The following is a 16,399-nucleotide window of genomic DNA, read 5'->3' as shown; positions in this document are numbered from 1 at the left end:
GACGACATTGAAGCTTTCCAGGGACTCCTACAAGAATTAGAAATTGACACAGACAGTCGCCGGATGCGAAAACAGGAAAACAATCACTACAGGTCACATACGTCACAATTCCGTGACGACAGAAACAAGAACTGGACACGACAAGGCTATTCTCACAACACAAATCGTGACCAAAACAGACACCACCCGTATGACAACCGTTGGCAGAGTAGTAATAGTTACAGAGAAAGATCGCATTTCCGAAGTAATGACTATCACAGAGACAATCAGAGAAACAGACAATATGGGAACCAAAACAATTATTATCAAGGGAGGCAGAATAACTTCAGACGCAACAGTTCGGCGCACAGTTACGATTCAGGGAGAAATTCTCCACCACGTGACGGACAAGGAAGAAACTACGGAACCTACCGACATGACGACAGACGATATATTCGTAACGACAGACCTGAATTGCATCAGAACTGGCGGGATTTAAACACGGCAGGGCCCTCTCGGCAAGGCGAATTTGTAGAAGTTCGGTCTCCGAATCCCATTAACGACGCGCGCCAACAAAGAGGCAGGCACTGACCCGCACAGCAGGCAGCCGCGTGCGCCAGCTGGCTCAGGGAAAAATAACATAGCGCTAACCTTGAAAAAAAAATTCCAGTATTCTTTACCGACTTATACCGCATTCTGCACCACATTTCACATGTAAAACCGTTTATTGAAAGATAATCTGCTTTTTTTTTAATGCAACATTTTGGTTTATTTGAAAATACATTCTGAATTTAAAGTGCTTTCTGAGGGATACCAGATGACACAGAGGTTAGTTTATGTGACAGCTACATGACTATATCACGACGCTATTAATGAGTGACAAGTTACAATGTTGCTTTTGCGGTGTATCTGTTTTATATCTGCACAGTTTTTCTGAATTCTTCTGTAAAGTAAAACATGTTTTAGTAGTAACTTTTGTGGTATAGCAACAATGAGACAGCCTTTTTCGTAGCACAACAATACGTTACAATACAGTACTTTCTTCATCACAACAATAAGCGTAATAACTAAGATATCTATACGCAAAGCATTTCACTTTTGTTTATCATGAGGTAAGTACATTGACTTCTGCAGAACTTAGCTTTCGGAGGACGATAACTACGAGACTTCCACAGAGACTATCTTACAACATGACGCACAGTTTAGCGCTACAGGACACGTATTTGAGTGATTAATTTTGTACTTAAAACATTTATTTTTAAAGATTTTTGAATTGCAAAGAAAGTTTTCCGTGATACATTTCATTCCATTGCTGTAATCTGTAACTCCTGAGGGTATAATTACATTTATCCTCAGGGGGGTACACGCTTACTTTGTGTACCATGTGTGTGGCAACCACAAGGAACCCTAGCTAATATGGTATTTGCTTATACAACTTTACACATCGGTACCATATTTCTCCAACACAGAATTACACAGCTATCTGATTATTTGACAGAGATAAACATTTTTTTTACTACATCAGTGACACATGTTTACGCAATTACACAGTTGGGTAACTTCACACTTATGAAACTGTATTTTGTCTGTACTTTGTAAACTGTTCATATTTTTTCAGAACCATTGTGATACTACGTGAGCTTCGAATGATGTATTTGGTATGAGATCATGATTTTTAAGGTACGTTTGAGGTAGATAACACTTTTGACATGAGCAGAGAATTTTTTTTTAGGTTTTGAAACTATTGGAGGAAGCTACGACGATTTTGAGAGTTGACTGAGGTGTTATGATGTTATTTTTACGACGACGATGTGTATTATGCTGATGAGGTATGTTTATGGTCAAGAAGCTGATGCTATATGAGGAATTTGATTATGCTACGTGTTTCATATGATGAAATATTAAAGAAGCGTCGACGAATATATATATGTGTAATAAGGTAAGGAGTAATGAGTAGCGGTTAGGAACTCTGCCTTGTGAAGACGTATGTTGGAAACCAAGAATCGTACTTTAAGAGTTATGAAATGAAATGTGTGTGTATATGCGTGAATGTATCACAATGCTGACGAATTTTTTTTTGGACACTTACATTTATAGGATTTTGTTTCTACAGATTTGCAACGCTAATTCTTGACCTGTGAAATATTTTTATATGAGACTGCCACTGTAGCGCAAACTGCTGTCGTAAATATTTCCGTACGAAAGTTAAGTGACCACCTGCACGTAATGCGTCGCGGGCACCCACCAGGGCGACAGCCGCCCGAAAAAAAAGCCATTAGCCTTCCAGTGGCACAGGTAGAAAAAAAAAAGGGGAGGCCATTATCCTCGCTATTGACGTTCCTTTGGTTCCTTTGTAGAAAGCATCGCAAAAACGACACGGTCGAACTTGAAAACGATGAGAAACATTTCACGGCTATTGTCGTGCTAATTGAGAGAAATGCCATATGGCTAGTGAATGACGTTTCACGCCTTGCTTTGCCCATTTTGTTTAATATCTAGTTTCTAGCTGCACTGCAGCATTGGTAAAAATAAAATTTTATAGATGTACTAATATAAATATTTTCTGTCTACAGATCGAGTAAATAATAATTTTTTCAAAAAAATGAGGGAGCACAAAAAAAAGGGCATTTACCTTCACAGGAACTACATACATAATTTTCTTTTCTAGTACTTGGTAATCTTTTCTAGAATTAGTTTTTGTGGTGCACCACTTTAATTACTTAGACATTAAGATGTGATTATACATTTCCCTTATCTGCATTGTTGTCTTTACTGTAATATTTTTCTGCTTGAGCGTTGTCATGTTTAGATATAATTTATTGCTTTTGCTTCTGCTGTTTGCCAGGCATAGTGTTATTGAATTTGACTTTGTATTACGCTGTTAAGCCAGTTTTACTAATGATTTATTTTTATTGTTTGCTGCACATTGCCTTAGATTAGTTGTAATATTACAATTGCTTTGCTAATTTCTTAATGCTGCTTGCTTCGCAAATCTGCGTTTTTTTTCATTGCTGTTTATATTAATTGTTTTATGTGATGCTGCATTGCCTCGTCCCTTGGTATATATATCTGAGCTCAGTAGATTTAAGTTAGCTTAAGAGGGGGTAGACTATATAAGAGAACAAGTTGTGATGAATTGGAAGAAATACATTGAAAATCTATAAGAAAATGGTTTGGCCAAAACAGTATTTTGAAAGAGGATATGAACAAAAAAGTAGGTTTTAGGGACAACAGGTTTAGGTAGGATTTTCTTGGAAATAAATGATGAAGTAAGATAATGGAAAATAAATAATGAGGTAAGAAATATGTGAACATATATATACAGAAAGCATGCTTGAATAGGATTTTTTTTTTTTTTTGGTGGAAGCAAAGGTTGAAATAAGACGAAAGGTCTACAGAATGAAGTTTTGCGTTGGACTGCAGTACCAAATGATACACTGAAAACAAACCCTGTCCTTTCCTTTTGTGTTATCCCACTATGTGTTTGTGTACCCTTGTGTATTTGTTTTCTTCCTGTCTCTGTGTAGTTTCATAGAATTTTTCTTCTTCTAATACTAAGCTACATTCACTATGATGAGGAATACTGTTATCCTCAAATATAATTGGCATTAATAATATGTTATTTAACTTGTAAATATGCTTAGACTTTATTTATTCTATTTTGTTTTAATGCTCATGTGTAAAGTTGATGTTTCAAAAGTTGTTCTGATCTTTTATGTATTTACTTATGTCATAATTCCTGTAACACTGATGTATACATTTTTATTCTTTTGTAAAGCCTGTATTACTGCAAGTGTTATCTGTATTGTTATGTTCCTTAATGATGTATTTTGTATCTTTGTAATTGTATTCTTATGTTATAAAATTGTAATTGACACCGGTTCGTCAAATTGGGTAACTTGTAAGTTACATTTCACTGCACACGTTTCTATTGGTCATAGTATATGGACAATATGTGAAAAGTAGGGACTGTTAGTGTTTGCACGTGTGTTAATAATTCAGCAAGGGACTGGATAACAGCATTGCTGGTTCTAAGGACAGTTCCAAAAACTTAGTGAGTGCACAAGTGGTGGTTATGGACTTGCTATATTATCCGCAAGACTATTCAATGGTGATTGTGCACCTGCACAGTCACAACAGATGGCTGCTGGCCATCTCTACAAGGACTGCAGTGGGTCTGCACCTCTGGTGGCCCACCAATACCGTAATCTCTACCAGGACTACAGTGGGTCTGCTCTGTGATGACCTACCCACCAATACTCTTCAAAACTTCGACTGACTCCGCTGTGGGTTTGCTCTGTTGTGGCCCATTACCTGTCTGCATGTCGAGAGTCAGTACTGTCTTTCCGTTAGAAGGACAACACTACTTCTTCAAGACTACATGGAAATCCACTACTTCCGTGTGCATTTTGTTTTACTGCTCAGACTTTGAGAAAAACACTGCTATTTTACTGTGATGAACGATCAGGACTGTCTTTATGCACAGTGAGAAAATTTTAGCTTTTGACCAACATTGTATCAGTAAGTGTGTGCATTTGATTTCTTTGTTATTGTAATTACGATTATGAAAAATTTTAACAACTATGTATTGGCCAGCGCCCAAAAAAAATTGTAAAAATTTTTGTGGGTAGCATGGGGGCTATGTAAGTAGGCTGTTTAGGTTTTTTTATTGGTAACGCCACCTCTGTATGAAAATCACTGGCTGTGCTGTGTGCAGTCTGTGGCTGCTTTGCATTGTTGTAATATTCAACCATTGTAGTGTTAGGCAGCTGGCTGTGAACAGCGCGTAGCGTTGGGCAGTTGGAGGTGAGCCGCCAGCAGTGGTGGATGTGGGGAGAGAGATGGCGGAGTTTTGAGGTTTGTCATGAACTGCTATATTTATAAATGATGATATCAAGGTAAATACATTCTTTGTTCTCTATTAATATCTTTCATTTGCTAACTATCCCTATCAGTAGTTAGTGCCTTCCATAGTTTGAATCTTCTATTTAGCTGGCAGTAGTGGCGCTCGCTGTATTGCAGTAGCTTGAGCAGCGAAGATTTTTGTGAGGTAAGTGATTTGTGAAAGGTATAGTTTAATGTTAGTCAGGGCCATTCTCTTGTAGGGATTTTGTGAAAGTCAGATTGCGTTGCGCTAAAAAATATTGTGTGTCAGTATAAGCACAGTCTTGTATAAATTTTTCAAAGGGGACGTTTCAAGCATCTCCGAGGTAGCGATGAAGTGGGGATTTTCCTGTACGACCCTTTCACGACTGTACCATGAATATCAGGAACCCTGCAAAATATCAAATCTCCAACATCGCTGCGGCCGGAAAAATATCCTGCAAGAACGGGACCAAAGACGACTGAAGAGAATCGTTCAACGTGACAGAAGTGTAAACGTTCTGCAAATTGCTGCAGATTTCAATGGGTGGGCCGAAGGCCCACTCGTGTACCCTTGATGGCTGCACGACTCAGAGCTTCACGCCTCGCTTGGGCCCGTCAGCACCGGCATTGGTCTGTTGATGACCGGAATCCTGTTGCCTGGTCGGACGAGTCTCGTTCCAAAATGTATCGAGCGGATGGAAGTGTACGGTTATGGAGGCAACATCACGAATCCATGGATCCGGCATGTCAACAGGGGACTGTTCAAGCTGGTGGAAGCTCCGTAAGGGTGTGTGGCGTGTGCAATTGTAGTGCCATGGGACCCGTGACACGTCTAGATAAGACTCTGACAGGTGACCCGTACGTAAGCACCCTGTCCGATCACCTGCATCCATTAGTGTCCACTGTGCATTCCGACGGACTTGAGCAGTTCCGGCAGGACAGTCAGACACCCCACACGCCCAGAATTGTTACAGAGTGGCTCCAGGAACACTCTTCTGCGTTTAAGCACTTCCGCTGGCCACAAAACTCCCCAGACATGAATATTATCGAACATATCTGGGACGCCTTGCAACATGCTGTTCAGAAGAGATCTCCACCCCCCTCGTACTGTTGCGGATTTATGAACAGCCGTGCAGGATTCGTGGTGTCAGACATTAGTCACGTCCATGGCACGTCGTGTTGGGGCACTTCTGCGTGCTGGCGTGGGCCCTACACGATATTAGGCAGGTGTACCAATTTCCTTGGCTCTTCAGTGTAACCACGAAGGTCATATCACTAATGCTGCAACAGCAATAACGGAATGTGTTACCGGAAAAGGAACAAGGCAAGCGCTAAGAAGGCTTAAGAAATTGTTTAGTATTGTTTAGTACCTTTCCCTGTACTGAGGTGCCAATTTGTTTACAGTATTACAGATATCTTGTTTATGTTAGTTTTTAAATTTTATATTTATGCAATTGTTATCTTTCTTCTGTAAACCATAAGTGCATCAATCACCTCATATGGTCACCAGTGAATGTGTGGAAAAAGACACCTGTCAAACATCGATTGCTGTGTGACGACTGGTGATGTCGCTCGTAAGAGACGGATTGAACTGACGCGATGGTTGGGGGTCTGTACTCGAACTGCAATTTCTAATTTCTGAGCCGTAGCTTTGCACGGACGTGGCGTACCTGTGGCTGGTCTGACGAACTGTTTCCTTTTTCGCAGACCGGCCTGAAGAGTGGCGCGCCACACTGTGGGAGGGTCGCAGCCGCCAGATGGAGCCGAGGTGCAGCGCCTGCCCGGACTGACCCACACAACTGGCTGCCAAGGTAGGCGGCGGCAGCGAGCAGGCTAGCAACGAACTCACCAGCAGCTCTCGCCGGCAGGGACACTGACGCACTGCCCGTTCTCATGAGGCAAAGGGCTCACTAACTCGTCATCATCATCACAGTCAATTATCCTCACCTGCAGTAGAAAACTCTGGGAAACCTTGCTTCGTTACAATACTACCAATCTACCGATAACCCGATACGTTTCCATTAGTAAAATTTGCCAAGCAAGCCCGCATTTGCATACATTGTATGTCTGTCTCAGCTCTTCATCTGTGGGTAGAAACACGTAACATGGACACCTTCCATCACGAAGAAGCCTCTGAAATTGCTCCACACTTGAATTCTAGGTTTCTTAGTGAACCATATGCAACATGAGCACAGCTTCTTTTTTCCCTGTGGAGACGCCATTTCTCTTAACGCACCACCTCATGATGCACTTGCAAAGTTGCCGACATGTATTTTGTGGAGTAACGTCGTCTAGATCGATTAATACTTTTCTGTGTTTCTATCGTCGTTTCAGCTACTGCCATCATCAGATGAAACCTTGGAACTTGTAGTTCAAGGATCAATGTCAATTTCAGTCTTAAACACACAAAGCTTAAGTGACTAGTTAAAAAAGAAACAAAAACCATCTGTCTGTGTGTGTGTGTGTGTGTGTGTTGTGTGTGTGTGTGAGAGAGAGAGAGAGAGGGGGGGGGGGCGTGAATCTACCTAAGGCAGTCTCTGTTCTGCTGCGTTCAGTTTGTGAAACAGTTGCATATCCGCCAGGCGTTAATTAGTACAGGGTTCGGTTCTGGAAGAGGTGGCGACGCATTCTTACTTTTTCCTCACCCCCCTCCCCTTCACCCCAAATATACGAGGGTTGGAACTTAAATAGTGACAGCTATTTATCCAAAATTCGAACTCGGGTTCGCAGGAGAACTTCTATAAAGTTTGGAAGGTAGGAGAAGAGATACTGGCAGAAGTAAAGCTGTGACGACGGGTCGTGAGTCGTGCTTGGGTAGCTCAGTTGGTAGAGCACTTGCCCACGGAAGGCAAAGGTCCCGAGTTCGAGTCTCGGTCCGGCACACAGTTTTAATCTGCCAGGAAGTTTCATATCATTGCACACTCCACTGCAGAGTGAAAATCTCATTCAAGAAAAACGCTGTTTTTTTTTGTCTTTTTCGGTCGTTCCCACCAACGGTCAACAAAGTCAGTGCTTTCGCCTTTTTTCCTTTCGCTGGAGAGCCATTCCGTTTGTGTCTCGCTTACTCAACTTCCAGTGGTCTGTCGCTTCTAGCTGTGACTCAAGAACGCACCCGGATTTGTTGTTTACAGCGGGAATGAGCAGGCTGTGAATATAATGGCCGCCTCTGCCTGGCTGTAGTGCTCTTCCAGCCACCCCACACACGCGCGCCAGTTCTCAAGCGAACAACGCTACAGCGTCATGTGTTCAACACAGCCGTCAATGTTCGAAAATTCTTCACCACGTCGAAACTATTGTCTTTATATTTTGTTTCCTGAAAATCATCTAAGAATCTTGGAAGTTATAGAATGTAAAATATAATGGTTCAAATGGCTCTGAGCACTATGGGACTTAACTACTGTGGTCATCAGTCCCCTAGAACTTAGAACTACTTAAACCTAACTAACCTAAGGACATCACACACATCCATGCCCGAGGCAGGATTCGAACCCGCGACCGTAGCAGTCGCGCGGTTCCGGACTGCGCGCCGAGAACCGCGAGACCACCGCGGCCGGCTGTAAAATATAAAAGGGCGTTCAAAAATACAGGCGCCTGCCTCGAGACACTTGCGCCTGCACCAGCGTATTGCTTGTACTCTGTCGTCAGTTCTCGCAGAGATGGCCGCTTATCCTCCTTTACGGGACGGGCAAGCCTCCGACCGCCACGTCGTTCTGTGGCGAGGCGCTAACGACCAACATGTCGTCGCCTTTTCGCGCTTCCACCGTCCTTCAGCCACTTTCCCATGGATTGTCACGGGATAGCACTCCAACAGCCGACCGATTCAAATGGCTCTGAGCACTATGGGACTTAACATCTATGGTCTTCAGTCCCCTAGAACTTAGAACTACTTAAACCTAACTAACCTAAGGACGTCACACAACACCCAGTCATCACGAGGCAGAGAAACTCCCTGACTCCGCCGGGAATCGAACCCGGGACAACAGCCGACCGCCTTCGCCGTTTGCAAGATAAACATTCCCTGGCGCCGAGACATAAAAGTTTGCCGTCCGTCACAGTCGCTCGTGTCACTGGACTTCCCCGTTTGCACACCCTGTCGCCGCTAGCTAGAATGGTTCCCCAGTCGTCTCTACTATCCTCAGTAAACTTTTCTTACCGCGTCATGTGCCAGCACACTCAAACAACGCGGCATTTAGCCTCGCGACGGGCGGCGGTAATTAAGTCGTGAATTCCAATCATATCGTCATAAATACCGATCGAAACACACATGCAACGTGATTTGACAAGGCGACGTTCTGCAACATAAATTAGTTACCTATGAGCAGCGGTGAATGTTAGACATGTTTAACGATCTCTGTATGAAGGCAGCTTGCCATTAGAAATAAGCAATTTCTTGTTCTTATGTCAGCAATAAAAACTTGTATACTGCATCTCTAACAAGTTTTTGAACAATGTTACGATACAGATGGTCTGTACAAGGGCGATGTACTTAAGGGCAATGTTATGGAAATGAAAGAGGACCTAGATGAACATAAAAAAAATAAATGTCGTGCGACTAGGGCCTCCCGTCGGGTAGACCGTTCGCCGGGTGCAAGTCTTTCGATTTGACGTCACTTCGGCGACTTGCGCGTCGATGGGGATGAAATGATGATGATTAGGACAACACAACGCCCAGTCCCTCAGCGGAGAAAATCTCCGACCCAGCCCGGAATCGAACCCCGGCCCTGAAGATTGATATTCTGTGGCGGTGACCACTCAGCTACCGTGGGCGGACTTAGGTGAAGATGAAATAGGAGATATGATACTGTGTGAAGAATTTGACAGAGGACTGAAAGACTTAAGTCGAAACTAGGCTCCGGGAGTAGACAACATTCTGTTAGAACTACTGATAGCATAGGAAGAGCCAGCCATGAGAAAACTCTTACATCTGGTGCGCAAGATGTATGAGACAGGCGAAATAGCCTCATACTTAAAGAAGAATCTAATTATTCCAATTCCAAAGAAAGAAGGTGCTGACAGGTGTGAAAATTACCGAAATATCAATTTAATAAGTCACTGTTGCAAAGGCACGCCCGGTTGGCCGTGCGGTCTAACGCGCGGCTTTCCGGTCGGGAAGGAGCGCCTGGTCCCAGACACGAATCCGCCCGGCGGATTTGTGTCGATGTCCGGTGAACCGGCCAGTCTGTGGAATGTTTTTAGGCGGTTTTCCATCTGCCTCGGCGAATGCGGGCTGGTTCCCCATATTCCGCCTCAGTTACACTATGTCGGCGATTGCTGCGCAAACAAGTTCTCCACGTACGCGTACACCTCCATTACCCTACCACGCAAACATACGGGTTACACTCGTCTGAGGGATGAAGTGGACTGGGGTAGTCGTCGTGGGTTTATGGACCACTGCGGCTGCGGCGGGGCGGAGCCTCTCCGTCGTTTCTAGGTCCCCCGTTAACATACAATACAATACACAGTTGCAAAATACTAATACGAATTCTTCACAGACGAATCGAAAAACTGGTAGAGGCCGACCTCGGGGAAGATCAGTTTGGATTCCGCAAGGCAGTACTGACTCTGTGACTTATGTTAGGTTATGGAAAGCCAAACCTAAGTTTCTAGCATTTGTCGACTTAGAGAAAGCTTTTGACAATGTTGACTGGCGTACTCCCTTTCAAATTCTCGAGTGAGCAGGGATAAAATACAGGGAGCGAAAGCCTATTTACGAGTAGTTGAACCACCGCCCTCCTGAATGGGCCCAGTATACAACGCTGACACAGCGCTCCGTACCACAGGTGTGTCGCCCTCAGGAACCCGAGCTTTTCTCTAAATGGACCAGAGCAGTGACTGACTGGGGCGGCTTCCTCTGTGTGTAATACGTTGCAAAAGTGCTGGCTCTTACTGGTGACGTTAAAGCGAGGTAGCCCGTTCCGTACAGACGAGTCGTATCCCGCCCACGGGCAGTCCCGGTACCTCGTTGCAGCCGGCGGCGGTGGTGTTGCGTGTGGGGCTCCACGGGTGACGCACGGCCGCAGCACGAGGGCGTGTCCTGTCCGCTGTCTGGAGGGAAAAGCGCTGCCGGGCGAAAGTCGCCGCGCACACTCACGCTGGTTACCCGCTGCGGAACAACTCCGTTACTTCACAGCTCCGGTACACAAATCGCGGTGGTTTCCAGAAGCTCAACCGATTGTCTGAAAAACAGCTCGTCCACGACGCAGCAGAGATGGGAGGTCCAGTTGGTGCTCTGTTCCCTTGAGAACTAAATACACTACTGGCCATTAAAATTGCTACACCAAGAACAAATGCAGATGATAAACGGGTATTCATTGGACAAATAAATTATACTAGAACATGTGATTACATTTTCACGCAATTTGGGTGCATAGATCCTGAGAAATCAGTACCCAGAACAACCACCTCTGGCCGTAATAACGTCCTCGATAAGCCTGGGCATTGAGTCAAACAGAGCTTGGATGGCGTGTACAGGTACAGCTGCCCATGCAGCTTCAACACGATACCACAGTTCATCCACAGTAGTGACTGGCGTATTGTGACGAGCCAATTGCTCGGCCACAATTCACCAGACGCTTTGAATTGGTGAGAGATGTGGAGAATGTGCTGGCCAGGGCAGCAGTCGAACATTTATAGTATCCACAAAGGCCCGTACAGGACCTGCAACATGCGGTCGTGCATTATCCTGCTGAAATGTAGGGTTATGCAGGAATCGAATGATGGATACAGCCACTGGTCGTAACACATCTGAAATGTAACGTCCACTGTTCAAAGTGCCGTCAATGCGAACAAGAGGTGACCATCACGCCGCGTGATACGCCAGTACGGTGATGACGAATACACGCTTCCAATGTGCGTTCACCGCGATGTCGCCAAACACGGATTCGACCATCATGATGCTGTAAATGGAACCTGGATTCATCCGAAGAAATGACGCTTTGCCATTCGTGCACCCAGGTTCGTCGTTGAGTACACCATCGCAGGCACTCCTGTCTGTGATGCAGCGTCAAGGGTAACCGCAGCCGTGGTCTCCGAGCTGATAGTCCATGCTGCTGCAAACGTCGTCGAACTGTTCGTGCAGATGGTTGTTGTCTTGCAAACGTCCCATCTGTTGACTCATTGATCGAGACGTGGCTCCACGATCCGTTAGAGCCATGCGGATAAGATGCCTGTCATCTCGACTGCTAGTGATACGAGGCCGTTGGGATCCAGTACGGCGTTCCGTATTACCCGCCTGGAAACACCGATTCCATATTCTACTAACAGTCATTGGATCTCGACCAACGCGAGCAGCAGTGTCGCGATACGATAAACAGCAATCGCGATACGCTACAATCCGACCTATATCAAAGTCGGAAACGTGATCGTACGCATTTCTCCTCCTTACACGAGTCGTCACAACAACGTTTTACCAGGCGACGCCGGTCAACTGCTGTTTGTGCATGAGAAATCGGTTGGAAACTTTGCCCATGTCAGCACGTTGTAGGTGTCGCCACCGGCGCCAACTTTGTGTGAATGCTCTGAAAAGCTAATCATTTTCATATCACAGCATCTTGTTCCTGTCGGTTAAATTTCGCGTCTGTAGCACGTCATCTTCGTGGTGTAGCAATTTTAATGGCCAGTAGTGTACTTACTTAGGCCGGTATTACAGCATCGTATTTCTTTGACAAAAGAATATGATAAAATATTCCTCAAATTTCTTTGAAAAAGATCTTTGACGTGGCGCTAATAAGGGGTTATACACTGTAGCCACATTTTCGCCAAATTTCAAGATGGCGGATAACTTGTTATTATGCGCTGCAGTTGCTAGTACCACAATTGCGCCGCGTGTGTGTATTTGGAATAAAAGCGGTGGAAAAAAGAAACCGTACTTGGTTGATGCCATAGGTATTACGTCGAGATAATAAAAGCATTCAGCAAAATTTGTTACGAGAGCTGCAAGCGGAGGACGTAAAGTCTCATATATAAATTACTGACGAATGGATGGGAGTGTATTTCAGTATTTGCTGAGTAAAGTGGTTTCTCATATTACAAAACAGAATACTCTCTTGGGAAATGGTGTACCTGCAGAAGACAGGCAAACTGTGACACTGTGATTTTTTTTTTATACAGGAGAGAGCCACTGGCCGGCCGCGGTGGTCTAGCGGTTCTAGGCGCTCAGTCAGGAACCGCGCGACTGCTACGGTCGCAGGTTCGAATCCTGCCTCGGGCATGGATGTGTGTGATGTCCTTAGGTTAGTTAGGTTTAATTAGTTCTGAGTTCTAGGGGACTGATGACCTAAGATGTTAAGTCCCATAGTGCTCAGAGCCATTTGAACCATTTTTTAGAGAGCCACTCTTGTTTACAACACAGCACTCGAGTATCACATTGCGAATTAACCAAAATGATTCCAGAAACGTGTGAAGCGATTTATAAAGCGCTGAGGAGGAAATCTGTAAAAGTACATAAAAGTTTAGTACACTATATGGGCAATAAGGACTATCTATAATTTTGAATAATTTAATGAATGGAATTAGTGTTCCAACAACTACAAAGTTAATAAAAAGTACAAACAGATGGTCTTTTTAACTTGCGGCATCCAGAGTTCAAAAACAGACAAAGGAGGATGAAAAGCTTGGAGAGAATTTTTTTATTTTAGTGTGTGACCACATCCTCTGTTTCGGCTTCCTGAAAAGCTGCCTGGATGTTTCCGGGTGTAGAAGTAGATGGCTGTAGGTGTGATTGTGGACATATGTTGCCTGCAGCATATTCCACCTGCCCATCAACACAGAAATATAACATGCACTGTGCCCCTTCCTCACCCCCCCCCCCCAACCACCACACTAGTGGAACCAAGTTTATTAAAAAAAAAAAAAAAAAAAAAAAAAAAGCTTTGAAGCCAAGTTTACAAACACACTACAGAGACGTCAAACAGCTGTAGCGACGCCAGCGCTCCAAGCGGTTACACCTCACATTGCAGTGAACACAAGACGAACGACTTTTATGATCAAATGTACAGCGAGGCCCTACAATTGGCCATATTTATTTGACGACAGGCGAGATTTGACAAAGTTCCGTATCACACCATCGAATTTCTTTGACATAAATAATTGACATATCACCTTTGACAAAGAAATATGATAGTGTAATACCTGCCTTACGAAATATTTGAACAGATATGTGACTCGACCGAAGCTGCTGTTCACGGTACAGGCTATACACAAGTGACTTAGCGGGCAGCGTCTATAGCCCTGTGACGCTGTTCACAGGCGACGGCGTTAGTAACGTGTCTCAGACACTTACGCACGACCGGTGCTGGTCCTCAACATAAACGGATGTAAAATAATGCTCATAAGCAGACGAAAACGCGGCGGTGATCAGGGCCCAATCTTCACATCGCCCTGATGCAGACAGTAGCAGTCGGGACGTTGGTAGTTTCAAGGCATGTGATGCGGTCACGCAACCAGAAGGACTATATTGGAATTGGATCCAGCCACGAATGCCTACACGCTCTTAGATCTGGTAGCGTTTGAGATTATGTGATCGGCGATGAGCCACAACATTCAGGGACCAAACTCTATCTGTCTGGAGTCATGTAACGTGGAAAAAATGAGAGAGATGTAGCCGTGGGGAAGGTCGGATGCCAGAGTCTGAACAATCAGGAAGCGTACTTCACACACGAAAGGGGTCCCCCACAGGGACTTTTGTTCGGCTATGGAGTATTCCTCACCGATCTGTGAGTTTTACTACGTTGGGTTAACGGGAGAGAATGGAATGATTCACAGAAGAGCTGTGCGATTCGTCAATTCGTCACGGATGTGTTTGGCCAGCGTGAGCGTTCCCCAGAGATGGTCAGGGAACTGCAACAGAGGAGATGTCCTTCGCGGAGACAGCTAGCCTCCCTCACAAAATCGGGAGGGCCTACGTTCCGAAGTGGGCTGGTTCAGCGAGCATACACCTGGCCCTGCGAACTGGACCAGGCAAACCTGTGCTGCTACGGAAACTCACCATCCGCCAATCCCTAAATTGAAAACGAAAGACGGAAAATAATTCCAGCACAGGTACAGACTACCGGATATAGCAGTAGCAGTGTAAATAGTTCAGTTCTCTCCGTGCTCTGACCTCAACAAAGTGGTTCAACGTATCGCAATTTGACCGGCCACAAAGCTCGCAACAGTTTACGTTTTGACTTACGGCGATGTTCATATGCTGGCCCTACATTCTGTAGTGCCACAATGACATGTTTTGTGACGGTAATTGACGTCTAGTTGTAACGCAAGATTTTTGTACATGGTTGATTCGATTATGGACGACCCGCCCGAATCTAGTCATCAGTGAATAAACAAAACTTGCTACGCAACTTTTCACAATTATTATAGTGTGACTTCTGAAATTTTCCCGGCGTATTTCTTCTTCCAGTAATTTTCGGGTTTGCAGCCGGATCCCATCAACATTCTGCCACCGAGCGGGGTGGCGGAGTGGTTAGACACTGGACTCGCATTCGGGAGGACGACGGTTCAATCCCGCGTCCGGCCATCCTGATTTAGGTTTTCCGTGATTTCCCTCAATCACTCCAGGCAAATGCTGGGATGGTTCCTCTGAAAGGGCACGGCCGCCTTCCTTCCCAATCCTTTCCTAATCCGATGAGACCGATGACCACGCTGTCTGGTCTCCTTCCCCAAACAAACCAACCAACCAACCAACATTCTGCCACATTCTGCCCAGAGACGGCTGCGGTAACCTTTAAAATTAGCAGTGGCAGAACATTGCATTTCCATGGGACATTCAATGGAATACAATAATACCAAAATTTTAGCTCCAGTTTCCATCTACTGGGACTCTGTAATTACAAAATCCGTGGAACTACGACTTGCTGATAATTTAATGAATCGTGATAACGGCTTTCAGCTGGATAAAAATTGGAATCCAATTATTAAAATAATGCGGCCACAACGGAATCGACATGCCCAGTCGATACTCAGCGATTAGTTTGTTCTTACTTCACCACTGAGGGCAGCACACACAACTTGGCTGCCTCGTGCATGTCAACTCCTTACGCATGCGCCGTAAACCGCCAGTACTATTCGCATGCGCGGAATTCGCTAGACAATTGTTCGCAACGCCGTGGCTGCAATCTCTTAACAACTGGAGAAATTTCGACCGAACGTGGTTGATTTACAAGTTGCAATGTGTCTGCAGAGTCTTTTATTTTCTCATTTAAGATAAGTAACCAGGAAACACTTGGCAATGAGCTAGAGCTGTAACCAGTCTGCCATATCTAGAGATGCCGCTAATCGCTTCGACGAGCAATAAGATCACGGTAATTAAAGTAGTGGGACATTGTTTCCTGGAAGACCGAGAGAGCCAAGTCGCGTAATTGGCTACGGTTTCCTCACTTGTGCGCACTGTCACGTCTTCTAGTGCTACGTGGGTGTTGAATGTAGTCCCACCATGTTGCTGACGACACGCTGCAGAGGGATAAATTCAATGCTGTCTCATAACCTATTCCACCAAACTCGTAGTGTTGTTCAGTCAGCAGTACACGTTCTGAAACTCGTGAATTCCGACTGTATTTAT

General features: G+C 44.7%; 1 protein-coding gene across 4 annotated transcripts in view; it reads left to right on the top strand.

Moving 5' to 3' along the window:
* The window catches only part of LOC126253408 (mucin-5AC-like), a 448,548-nt gene that overhangs the window by 154,465 nt on the left and 277,684 nt on the right, over window positions 1–16,399 (top strand). For all 4 annotated transcript variants that reach the window (XM_049954712.1, XM_049954716.1, XM_049954713.1 and 1 more), the window contains one exon: window positions 6,553–6,656. The gene's annotated coding sequence lies outside the window, so the exon portion shown is untranslated. Of the gene's footprint in view, window positions 1–6,552; window positions 6,657–16,399 lie in introns of those variants that run through there.

The sequence above is a fragment of the Schistocerca nitens genome, chromosome 4, assembly GCF_023898315.1.
Source record: "Schistocerca nitens isolate TAMUIC-IGC-003100 chromosome 4, iqSchNite1.1, whole genome shotgun sequence".
Lineage (NCBI taxonomy): Eukaryota > Metazoa > Arthropoda > Insecta > Orthoptera > Acrididae > Schistocerca > Schistocerca nitens.
The sequence above is the reverse complement of the archived record's forward strand: the minus strand, read 5'-3'. Positions and strand labels throughout refer to the sequence as shown.